Source organism: Asparagus officinalis, chromosome 1 (assembly GCF_001876935.1).
Source record: "Asparagus officinalis chromosome 1, Aspof.V1, whole genome shotgun sequence".
NCBI lineage: Eukaryota > Viridiplantae > Streptophyta > Magnoliopsida > Asparagales > Asparagaceae > Asparagus > Asparagus officinalis.
Genome location: NC_033794.1, coordinates 30,333,418 through 30,347,003, shown reverse-complemented (window position 1 = coordinate 30,347,003; position 13,586 = coordinate 30,333,418). Strand labels below are relative to the sequence as shown.

At 39.1% G+C, this 13,586-nt stretch overlaps 1 pseudogene; it reads right to left on the bottom strand.

The window, feature by feature from the left end:
• Positions 1-13,313, bottom strand: part of LOC109832871 — an 18,019-nt pseudogene extending 4,706 nt beyond the window's left edge.

Genomic DNA, 13,586 nt, shown 5'->3' with positions numbered 1-13,586 from the left:
GGAGGGGAGCGCGATGTTGTGCTTAGGATGAGATGGGGCGGAGCTAGCTATGGGTTTAGAGAGAGAGAGGACTAGCTGGGGAGATGATGAAATGAGAGATGGAGAATGAGTAAGAGACAGATGAGCAGATGAAATAATAGAGGAGAGAGAGAGATGGTGAAGTGAGAGATGTGATTGGAGAGAGAGTGATGGGATTATGATGAGCTGGGGAGTGAGGAACATGGAGGATTTTTGAGGAGTGGGGGAAAACGTGGGGTGGTTTTCACGGAGTGTGGAGAGAGAGAGAGAGAGAGAGTGTGTGAAATAATATTTAATTGATAATATTATAATTTAAAATGAAAATGAATAACAAACTAATTAAATTGTTACAAAAATCAATTAAAATAATTTAATTTATTATTGGCCAAATAAATATAAAGCCTGATTTTTAAATCATTAATAATTCTAGATAAAATAATTTAATTTATTATTGGCCAAATAAATATAAAGCCTGATTTTTAAATCATTAATAATTCTAGAAAATACGTTAAAATATAAATATTCTCTTTTAAATATAAAGCCTGATTTTTAAATCATTAATAATTCTAGAAAATACGTTAAAATATAAATATTCTCTTTTATAATAAAATTTAATATTTAAATACCAGGAAAGTTATTTAAATTAGTATCGAAAATTTATGGTCATTACACTACTAAGCAGTGATAATGGAAGTTACAATTCAACGACTTCCAGTAGGCTATAATTTAGAGACTTTTACGACAATCAATGAATGTTATAATTCAAAGACCTTCACAACAACCGATGGAAGTTCTGATTCAACGGCCTTCACAATCATCAATAGGAATTACAACTGATGACTCTCACTATAAAACCCTAAAAATTTTGAGTTAATGATAAATAAATTGAATTAATATGTGATTAACTATTATAAGTGGATATTTATTGAGATAAATATCATTAAATAGTGTATGAGTACATTGACAAGTACTTTGAGTATAAACAAGTTCATATATGAGAATAGAATAAGTCAAAAACATGCACAAAGGTAAAATCTTGAGGATCTGGAAAATTCCATTCCGGTCGACTGCCACGGTCGATCGCGAAACCTATTTTTTATTTTTCCTAATCTGACTTGGTTTCGGGTATTTGAGGCCAATATTCATTTTTGCTAATATATATGCATATTGTTCACGAGTTTTCAGTATTCTAAAAACCCTAGTAACCACCAAACTCCCCTCCAAACCCTATTTTAATTTTTTGAGAAAGATTAAAAGCTTTTGGAGTGGGATTTCGGGTAATTTTGAGTTTGCAATTTGGAGATCTACTTTGGAACTTCATCTTCCACATTCTAAATCAAGTCTCAGATGAGTTTCATCTATGCTAATCACTCTCCCCTGTTTTTAAACGATTTAATGAGTTTTTAATATGATTTCTTGGGCCTAATTAACTAGTTTGGATATAAAAGTAGATATTTTGAATTATATGTATAAAGACCAGATCTTTTCATGTTTAAAAGATTAAGAACGAAATTACAAAGATGTTTTAAAATCTAAAAGTATTTAACAACGTTGTTTAACTGAATTTTGGTGATTTATTCTTCGTATCGATGTTTCGTGCATGTTTAAGGTTTAAATAAGATTTATTATGTGATTAATCATATTTCATATGTTTGATAATCTCCAGAAATGTAAATCTGATGTCTACAATATTCTACACATGTTTCAACATGAATTAAACAAGTTTGAGTCAAACGCACACACGGACACAGCACAAACCTGCATAGAATAGGTTCTGGAATCGCGTCCGGTCGACCGTGCCCAATCGGTGGTCGATCGTGTGCCAGACAGAGGCCAGGGCAGCCTCTGAAACATGATACGGTCGATCACCGCTTAATCGCCATCGACCGCCAAGCTGACATATTGCCAGTGCATGTTTTCTTCTCTGTCGCTGATTTCAGGAGTATTTTTCAATCTTGTTATGTGGTATTATGATGTTTATGAGCTGTTTAACACGTGATGTGTTGGTGAACACTAGGTTTTGATATACACACCGATATATGTGCACGTACACTTAGTTTATGTTGTATTGACATGCATTATCGAGATACATAACACATGTTGAATTGATGAAAGTGAATTAATATATGATAAAGCATTGCTCATCAGTTATGGATACTCAGTATGGTTTTTTATCCCTTAATAAGACCTCAGTTGTACTACAATAGGAATATTTAGTTGTTTTTCCCATAATGAGACCTCGGTTGTACCAAATACTCGAAGGTGATCGGTGTAATTTTTCCGGGTTGGGCTGATGTATCTATTCACTATTGTACGATCATCTAGAAGCATATCCAGAATAGGGAGATAAAACCTATTACCGTAGAACGATTGAATAAGGAAGTTGAACCCACATGTCATTGTGTGAACCTTACAAGAGTATCGTTATTTCATGTAGCCATAATAGGGAGATAAGACCTATTATTACAAAGCGATTGAGTAAGAACCTTACAAGAGTATTATTATTTCATGTAGCTAGAATAGGGAGATAAAACCTATTGCCACGGAGCGATTGAGTAAGAACCTTACAAGAGTATAGCTATTGCAAGTAGAGATGCAAACATATATACAATTGTAGTATGATCCCATGTAGTTTAACCATGAGTAGGAGATACATTGGATATATGACATACATGATATGGTATATTGTAATATTTGAGCTGGATAATATTTCCTTATGATGGTGCCAGCTACTCGAGGGTAGTCTAAGATTGTGACAAATTGTTTCATTATGATTGAGGGTAGAAGTTGTAATATTTCTGTTTGTGACAAATTGTTTCATTATGATTGAGGGTAGAAGTTGTAATATTTCTGTTTGTGATGATTGTTCATATATAGGTTTGAAGTTAGTAGTTAGTTTGTAATATTTCTGTTTGTGATGATTGTTCATATATAGGTTTGAAGTTAGTAGTTAGTGATTCATAGTTTGAGATATATGATATATACATGAGGGTTTCCTTATTTGGATTAGTTCACTCGACATACCAGTCTCGAGTTGTGAATTTCTAATTATTAATTTCACTTACATTTTTATTCTTAGTTGAGATTGATATTTAGCGATTTATAATTTGGGATATGAAGTATATACATTGGGATTTCATTGTTTGGATTATTTCGCTTGACATACCCATTCTCGTGTTTTGAATCTCTAAATACCAATTTCTATTTAGTGTAGTGTTGATGACTTTATACTTATATGTACTAACCAGTATTTTATTATATACTACTACCCATTCCCCTTGGGGGTGGTAGAGATGATCTCGCTAGCTCTTTGATGCTCGTTGTTTCCCCTCTTTTCAGGCGGCTAGTTTAGCGTACGAAGAGTCGTAGGTTGATGGGATTTGTCTCCTAACTTTCGCTTATATATATATATAGTATATATTAGTATATATATATATATATAATATTATAGTATATTATATATATATATATCTATCTATATATAATATAGTATATATATATAATATATATAGTATATATATATTATAGTGATATAGTATTATAGTATATAGTATATATATAGTTTCTTCCAGAATGCTCAGACTTTAGAGATTGTATTTTTATTTGTAGAAGGAGCACGTGTACCGTTAGAGAGGATTTTCTTTTTGACTCTTGATTATAGTACTTGATTACATTTATTATATATATATATTATAATAATTATATATATGTATAGTAGTATATATATATTAGTGAATATATATAAATATATATATTATATATTATATAGTTATTGAGTTTCTTTCAGATGCTCAGACTTTAGAGATTGTATTTTTATTTTGTAGAGGCAGTGTACCTTAGAGAGATTTTCTTTTGACTCTTGATTATGAGACTTGGTACATTTATTATAGATCAGAGATGTTCTTATACTAAGTCAGTTGGGCTCATGTGTTGATCATTCTCACATTTCTTCTCAGCATATTATTCTTCTACTATTTTCATTATTTGTCTGTTTTGTACATTCACCTATTTGTTGACTCTACTAGAGAGATAGTAACTGTGATGGTGAAACATGATGTAGCAAGGTGTTGGTGCTTGGAAAGTTTGATAATTCGGGTTTCACCTTAGGCTGCAACCTTGTGTGAACCCTGGGGCATCACAGTTGGTATCAGAGCTCTAGTTCCGATATCCTTAGGATCATCCATATGTCATATTGTAGAGCTACGATAGAGTTTCCTAGGAATCATGTATAAAGTCCGCTAGGAAATCCTAGTCTGAGTGAGGACGTGTTATATGTATATACGCCAAAATTACCAAATTTTTTTTATGAACTATTTGCTTGAGTTATAAAGCATGTTGCGGGTGATAAGTGATATAATTTTTGTATTGGTATATGTTATGATATTTATGCTTGAGATCCAATTTATAGTTCTACTTCTAAACTTATAGATGTCGAGAAGAGGACATGGACACAGAGGTACTCATGCTTAGTGAGCTGAGCAAGATGATAGAGTGCCTAAGCCATAGCAGGCTTTGCAGTACTTAGTAGATCTCATAGCACATTTGGCAGCTCGACTGGCAGCAATTGAGGAGAAGTTAGCAAATCAGACTCAGTAAGAAGCACCCATTCGGGAGGAGATGCCCATTTGGGAGGTGACACCAGAGGAGATACTGATAGATACACCACCACCACAAGATGATGATAGAGCTGTTGAGCAGAAGGCTTAGCTTCATCTGGTAGAGAGATACCAGAAGTTAAAGGCTCCAGAGTTTCATGGTTCGTCGGATTTCATTGCTACACACAAATGGAAGGAAGATGTGAGCAACATTTTGGATATGCTTAATGTGAATACTATGCAGAAGCAGAGGCTAGCATCTTTCAGCCTCAAGGGCAATGCAGTAGGATAGTATCGGCTTCGTTTCACTCCAGAGCAGAGGATGATGGTTTCGTGGGAGATTTTTGTATACTTCTTTGACAAACAATATGTGTCGGCTACAGAAAAGCCGGAAAGGAGTTGGAGCTAGTCCAGTTGGAACAGGGGGATATGCCCGTAATGGATTTTGAGAGTAAATTTATGACACTACTTAGATTCATGGGCATGTGACACACCGATGAGCGGCAGGCTTAGATGTTTATGATGGGGCTTCTCCTAGGTTTACGTTGATATCTGGTATCATGAAGATTTCAGTCAGCATGGGAGGTAGCGGATGTCGTCATGGCTCAGGAGACAGAGACGACTTTGTTCCTTAAGGGAAAAGAAGGCAATTTTAAATCAGGACAGCCTAGGGATAAAGGTAAAGGTAAAGGTAAGACCTTTTGTAGTCTTAGGAGGATCCCAGCAGTAGGGCAAGGGTCTACATCAGCAAGGTCCCAATAAGAATGGACCTCAGCAAGATCAAAAGGCGCAACAATGCAGGTTTTAGGGGACTTGTTACAATTGCAACAAATTTGGACATCGAGCACTCGAGTGTCATAGCGCACCATCAGTAGGTCAGCAAGGCAAGAATAAGAACCACCATCAGCAAAATCGTGCTCAGGGCTGAGGACATGACCAACCGTTGAGGATTGAGGCACCGCCAAGAGTCCCAAAGATTGAGGGACAGGTGCGAGCTATTCAGGAGATCCAGTAGGGACAGATAGTCCCATACATTCCAGGCGATGTAGCACAGTAGCCTTTGGCTACTAGTAGAGCATATGTAATTATTCCTCCCGACCATGGCGCGAGCGGGGCCGTGGTGGAAGGTACGTTCCTTGTGAACTCCTTCCCAGCCCGTATTCTTTTTTATTCTGGCGCTTCACATTCTTTCATCTCCTATGATTTTATGAGTAGTTTTCAGCTTGTAGCGTAGCCTTTAGATATCCCGTTATCTGTATCTACTCCTTTAGGAGAGTGTCTCTTTTAGAGAGTATTTATAGGAGATGTACTATCAGCTTAGATAAGTCTAAGTTCATAGTTGATTTATCTATTTTGCATATATATTCGAGCTTGTATGATGTTTTGGTATGGATTGGTTACTTTCCTACCACGTTAGTATCAACTGTTGGTGAAGATATTTTGTGAGCATTCGATAGAATTTTATAGTTTGTAGCAACCTCATAGAGTAACTAGAATGCAGAGTTATTTTTGGCATATGTCGAGGAGGTGATGAGACGGGATCGGGGAGCAGATTTGAGTGAGACATGAGTGGTCTACGAGTATCATGATGTCATGCAGAACATACCAGGTTTACCTCCAGTGAGAGAAGTCGAGTTTTACATTGAGTTATACCCATGCACCGTACTGATACCCCTAGCACCTTATCGTATAACACCTATTAAGATAAAGAAGCTTTAGATCTAGTTAGATATCTGCTACAGAGTATTATGATCGGTAGAGCACGGCTGGGTGTAGTTTCTCGAAGATTAATCTTTATTCTAGTTATCAATTGTTACGGATTCGGAAGATGGATATCCCTAAGACTGCCTTTCTGACTCGATATGAGTCTTTCGAGTTTCTTGTTATGCCGTTTGGACTGACCATTGCACCCACAGTATTCATGAATTTGATGAATCAGTTTTTCTGTCCATACTTGGACCAGTTGGTGATAGTATTCATAGATGATATTCTTATTTATCTAAGATCGAAGGTCGAGTACGAACAATACCTTCAATTGACATTGTGGCTTTGCAGGAGCACCAGCTATACGTTACATTCGACAAGCATGAATTTTTGTTACCTAAGATCAGAATTTTAGATTATATTATCAGCCGAGAGGGCATCACAGTAAATCCAGCTAAGCTAAAGACCATATCAGAGATTCATAGCTTCATAGGTTTGACCGGCCATTATAAGAAGTTACTTCAAGATTTCTCAAAGATTTTGACATTACTTACATGCCTTACGAAGAAAGGTGTACAATTATTTGAAGCATAGAGTGCCATAAAATATTTGAAGGTTGAATTGATTACAACACTAGTGATGGTTATTCCGATTAGTGATAAAAATTTTGATTGTTTACACGTATGTGAATGTATCTGGTCTTAGAGGTGTTTTGACGCAGACCCGGACAAGGAAGATTTGTATTTTAAGATAATTAAGGACTCATGAGCAAAATTATCCCATATATGGTTTAGAGATAGCAGCAGTGGTTTTTGCATTGAAGAAATTAAGATATCATTTGTATGGAGTACAAATGAAACTATATAAGGATTATCAGAGCTTGGAAGTACCTTCTTCCCAAAAAGAAGTATAACCAAAGGCAACGACAAAGAGTCGAGTTTATTAAAGATTATGAGTTTGCAATTTAGTATCCTTAAGAAAAGATGAGTGTTATAGCAGACACGTTGAGAAGGAAGCATCGTTGAGAGATTATAGTTTTGTAATGTTTATTGAATCGAGAACTTTACACTCACAGCCAGATTAGCTTTAGATAGGAGATTAGCGGAAACAACATTTTCATAGGAGCTTTACTAGTGAAATCATTTTGGAGTGATAGAAAGATCAGTACCCGGTTAGGAAATTCTTAGATTAAAAATCCAAAAAAAAGAAGAGAACTTCTATAGAGATTAAAGCAAAATGAACCATCGAAACCGACGGGGGTTTCTGAATTAAGTTCGGGTAATGATGTCGGGTTATTCACAACTTAAGGAGGATTTATTTAATGAAGCATATCTTTATATCATACCAAGTATACAGAATATTTAGATACATCAAAAATGGACAAAGACTTGAAAGGACGTGTTAACGGAGCGGCGTGCATAAGAAGATTTTGAAATATGTAGCTAAATGTTCTACCTGCCAATAAGTGAAGGTAGTACGTCAGAGACCAGCTGGAACCCTACAGTCTTTACCTATTTTGGAGTAGAAGTGGGTAGATATTTCTATAGATTTTATTGAAGGGATGTCAAGATCAAAGAAAGAAACAGAATCTATTTGGATGATAGTTGATTGGTGTGACGCCCCTGGGTTCACACAAGGCTGCAGTCCGAGATGAAACCAAGAATGTCAAACCTGCTATGCACCACACCATGCAATAACATGTTTCACCATCACAATTAACATCTATCTAGTAGAGTCAACAACTGGTGTAGGTACAAAACAGGTAAAAGACAATACAAGGGAAAATGATGAAAAGATAATAGTCACATAAATATCTCATCATCCAACAACATAGAAGTACATAGTCAAGATCTGAGTAGATAAACTGAAATACTCAACAAGTCTCAAATACAAATATCTGACAATAAGGAAATAAGGCTCACAGCCTTTACAACTTCTAGAATAATACCCTCAAATGTCTAACCTCACTACAGTGGAGACCAAGGAAAATAATACATGGCTAGAAAGTAAAGCTGAACACTAATGTGGTCCGCTATCAACCTGCGGCTCTCCGTGCTCCTGGCTCGTGACCTGAAAGGGGGAGGGACAACGAGCGTCAAAGCGCTAGCGAGTAACATCACAACCAACCCCAAGGGAAAAGGGCTCGTTGTATAAGAAAATACAGATAATATATATAATAGATCTAAAATCCTTGATCTTACAAAAGAGGGTTTTAATATTTAGAAATTCACAACACGAGAATAGGTACGTCGAGCGAAATAATCCAAACAAGGAAACCCTCATGTATATACCTTGTATCTCAAATTGTAAATCTCTAAACACCAAACCCGAGGTTCTAGTACAGAAATAATAATAAAAGAAATACAGCAAACACCAGAGCATAATTACAGTGTGGTGATATAGTCAACGTAAATATCACAATATTTATTACATAAATATTGTGTCAATACCTTCATAAGTGTGGTACAAAATTTGCATAATCAGTATGTTGTGAAATGTGGTACAATAATCACACGCAGGAAGAAGAACCATGTCCGATGCAAGGTCCAACTATCGTAGTTTTCCAAACTCATGGAATAAATGGCAGTTGTCCAACACGAGGACTGAGAGGGATTATAGTCCAACACGAGGACTTCTTATGGATTATAGTCCAACACGAGGACTGTAGGGATTTGCATAAGGCCGCCACAAGTATGTAGTGAAATCTACTTATCAGTTTTCATAACCAAATCGGTATATGTGTCCCAAATTCATACCCTCAGGTCATCTATCATGCATGGACACATAGTGGGGCTAATAACTAGGTCAGATAAACCAGACAAAACCCCGAATAGGAGTAAAAATACCCAAAAACACCAAATCTGGAAATCTGCAACTCGACCGCCGAGCGGACAGAAACCCAAATCTGGGTTTCTGTCAGCTCGAAACCTGAAACGAAATTCTTTCTCTGGATAACATCTAGTATACAACACATAGAAAAATTTATGAAATAGGTAAATAAAACAATTTATACATTTAGAAACCATTATCAAGATCCCAAACCTAATTAAACATGATTTACTCATCATTAACAATAAAAACCAAGGTTTTACTAGATCTGTTAACAGAAAACGTTGGTGAGTTTCTTTTAAAACAGATAAAAATCCCAAATCCATATTCTATACCACAGTACTCTATTAGATATTCGAAAATACAAATTTGGCTCATAAAACCCATAAAAAACTCAGTTTTTGACGTGAAAACAAAATGGGTGGGGGTTGGGCGAGAAATTACTCGCCTTGGGTGTTGACAACTGCTCTGGAGATGATCCTCCTGCTCAGATCCACGGAAGATCCCCTGGAACTCTTCCAAACTCCCCAAATCACCAGGTGCAGCTAGGGTTTTTAGAAGGGATAGAAAGGGGCTAGGGTTTTTAGAAGGGAGAGAAAGGGGCTAGGGTTTTACGTTTTAAAACTGAGGGAGTCTCTCTCTGGGTTGTTAGCTTATAAACCCATTCACAAACCCGACCCGAACCCAATAGACCCGAAACAGAACAGCAAAGAAAAACAACCTGGAAAAATGCTCTGACCGCTGATCGGTCGACCGCACCGGTCGACCGCTCAGCATAAAAATGCCTGGTTCAGGTATTTTTTGTGCTGGCCAGCTACTACTCGATTACTCTCACTTACAAACACCTGGTGGGTTCCCAAACACTGATAAACATATATATCTTATATATATATGGTTATTACTCACGACTAATAGGTTTATTATTATTTATCACACCATTTCAATATAAAATTTCGGGGTTTTACATTCTTCCCCCCTTAAAAGAATTTCGTCCTCGAAATTCGAAAATCATCCGCATCTCGAACATGAATTTCTAGATGCTCATATAGAATATTTATACTTAAAGATCCAAAATGATAACATTCTCGCTCAGACCGTAATCTAGTGGGACTAGTACATCGGGTGAAAAATCCAAACAAGGAACCCCCCATATATATACCGTGTGTTCCACAAGATTAATAATTGAGCGGAAATATTTTCATTCTAGTGTTAAATATAAACATAACCAGGAATATGACATAAGTTAACATATATAACATACTAAGAATTACTTTACCTGCTCGACCAAGTGTGGATAGTCGTGACGCATGTCCTCCTCGCGCTCCCAAGAAATCTCCTCTACTCCTCCCCGGTTCCACTGAACTTTCACTAAGGGAATCACCTTATTCCTGAGTCTCTTGTCCTCTCTGGCAAGAATACGGACCGGAATCTCAATAGTAGTCAAATCATCCTGAAGCTCGATCTCCGGTGCATCCAATACTCGCTGCTGCTCCTCATCATGCAAGTGCTTCTTAAGCATAGAAATATGGAACACGCTGTGTATACTAGACATCGATGCTGGAAGATCTAGTCTGTATGGCACAGCCCCAATGCGCTCTAGGATCTGAAAAGGCCCAATATATCTCGGTGCAAGCTTCCCTCACCTACCGAATCGCTGTACGCCTTTCATAGGCGATACCTTAAGCATAACCAAATCTCCAACCTGAAACTCTAGGGGTCTTCGCCTCTTATCTGCATAGCTCTTCTGCCGACTCTGAGCGGCTAAAATCCGCTCCCTGATCAAAGCTACCTTCTCAGTGGTCTGCCTCACTAGCTCGGGCCCAAGCATCAAGCTATCCTCCGGCTCGGCCCAACATATCGGTGATCTACAAGGTCTCCCATACAATGCTTCATACGGGGCCATACCGATCGTCGCTTGATAACTATTGTTATAAGCGAACTCTACCAATGGAATATGATCCTCCCAACTACCTATGATCCTCCCAGCTACCTTGGAAGTCAATGACACATGCCCGCAACATGTCCTCCAACACCTGATTTACCCTCTCTGTCTGGCCATCCGTCTGGGGGTGAAACACACTGCTATAAGATAGCGTGCTGCCAAATGAGTCCTGAAAACTCCTCCAAAAATGCGAAGTGAAAACCGATCCTCGATCTGACACGATCGTGTCTGGTACTCCGTGCAGTCGAACTATCTCCCGAATGAAGATCCTCGCATAAGCCTCGGCTGTATAAGTGGTCCTCACTGGGATAAAATGTGCTGACTTCGTCAACCGGTCTACTATCACCCAAACTGAATCATTCCCCTTCTTCGACTTCGGCAACCCCACAATAAAATCCATGGAAATGTCTACCCACTTCCACTCCGGAATGGGTAAAGGCTACAGTGTCCCTGCCGGTCTCTGATGCTCTGCCTTCACCTGCTGATAGGTAAAACATCTAGCCACATAGTCTGCAATCTCTCTCCTCATACCACTCCACCAGAAATGCCTCTTCAGGTCCTTGTACATCTTGGTAGTCCCTGGATGTACTGTGTACCGAGTACGGTGCGCCTCGTCGAATAACTCCCTCTTCAACTCTGCACTGGATGGCATAACCAATCTACCCTTCATCCGTAATCCTCCATCTGTTCCAATGGTCCAGTCCGCCTTAGGCTCTTTGGAAGTCTCCCCCTTACGGGTTTGAATCCAAGAGTCCTCCTACTGAGCTCTGACAACCCTGTCACTCCAAGATGGCTGCACTGACAAAGCTCCTAAGAATGCACTGGTTCCTCCAATCTCGGGTCTAATATCAAACTGGCTAAGAGTGATAAGGTCTCTGTACAAAGAACACCTCAAAGCCGCAACCCGATGCCGACGCTTCCTACTCAAAGCATCTGCTACGACGTTCGCCTTCCCTGGATGATACTGAATCGCGAACTCGTAGTCCTTGATAAACTCAATCCACCTCCTCTGCCTCTGATTGAGTTCCTTCTGAGAAAAGAGGTACTTCAGACTCTGATGGTCTGTAAACAACTCAAACTGCACTCCATATAAGTAGTGCCTCCATGACTTCAGTGCAAACACCACTGCTGCTAACTCCAAGTCATGAGTGGGGTAGTTCTGCTCATGCACCCTCAACTGCCGTGAGATATAAGCTACTACCCTCTGAGTCTGCATCAATACACCTCCTAAGCCTGCCAACGATGCATCTGTATATACGACGAATGTCCTGTCCCGGCGCTGTAGTCAACTTAGTCTTCAAAATATCAAAGGCCTTCTAGCACTCCATGCTCCATATGAACTGTACACCCTTCTTCGTAAGGTGTGTAATAGGTGTCGAAATCTTCGAGAAGTCCTGAATGAACTTCCTATTATATCCAGCTAAGCCCAAAAAGCTGTGAATCTCTGTCACCGTCTTCGGTGGTTCCCAATCAAGGACTGCCGTGACCTTAGCCGGGTCCACAGCTATACCCTCTCGACTGATAACATGGCCAAGAAATCTGACTTCTGAAAGCCAAAACTCGCACTTGCTGAACTTAGCATACAGCTGATGCTCCTGAAGTGTCCTCAATGCTATCCGTAGATGCTCCTCATGATCCGCCTCCGACCTCGAGTAAATAAGAATATCATCGATGAAAACGATCACAAACTGATCTAAGAAGGGACGGAAAACCCGGTTCATCAAATCCATGAATACCGCGGGTGCATTGGTCAACCCAAATGGCATGACCAAGAACTCGAAAGAACCATATCGAGTAAGAAAGGCGGTCTTGGGAATATCCATCTCCCGAACCCGCAACTGATGATAGCCAGAACGAAGATCAATCTTCAAGAAATACTGCGCCCCCTGCAACTGGTCAAACAAGTCATCAATCCTAGGTAGTGGGTACCTATTCCGGATAGTGACCTTGTTCAACTCTCTATAATCTATGCATAATCTCATACTACCGTCCTTCTTCTTCACGAAGAGGACCGGCGCGCCCCACGGAGAATGACTCCGGCGAATAAAACCCTGAGCTAACAACTCATCCAACTGGGTCTGAAGCTCCCTCATCTCAGCTGGTGCCATACGATAGGGTGCGCGGGATATCGGGGCTGTGCCTGGCTGCAACTCAATACAAAACTCCACCTCTCTCACCGGAGGTAGTCCAGGTATGTCCTGAAAGACATCCTGATACTCTGAGACAACTCTAGTCTCCAATAAATCGACACCCTGATCCCGTCGCATCACCTCCTCGATGTACGCCAGAAATGACTCCGCAAGTCGGTTGCCCTGAGAGGCGGCTACAATCATCTCGGACCCGTCGGACGCTCGCAACTTGACTATCTTCGCAAAGCAGTCAATACTAATATGGTAGGAAGACAACCAATCCATACCAAGGATGACATCGAACTCGGACATATGCAACACTATCAAATCCACTATGAACTCCGACTCGTCTAGACTGACGGTACACCT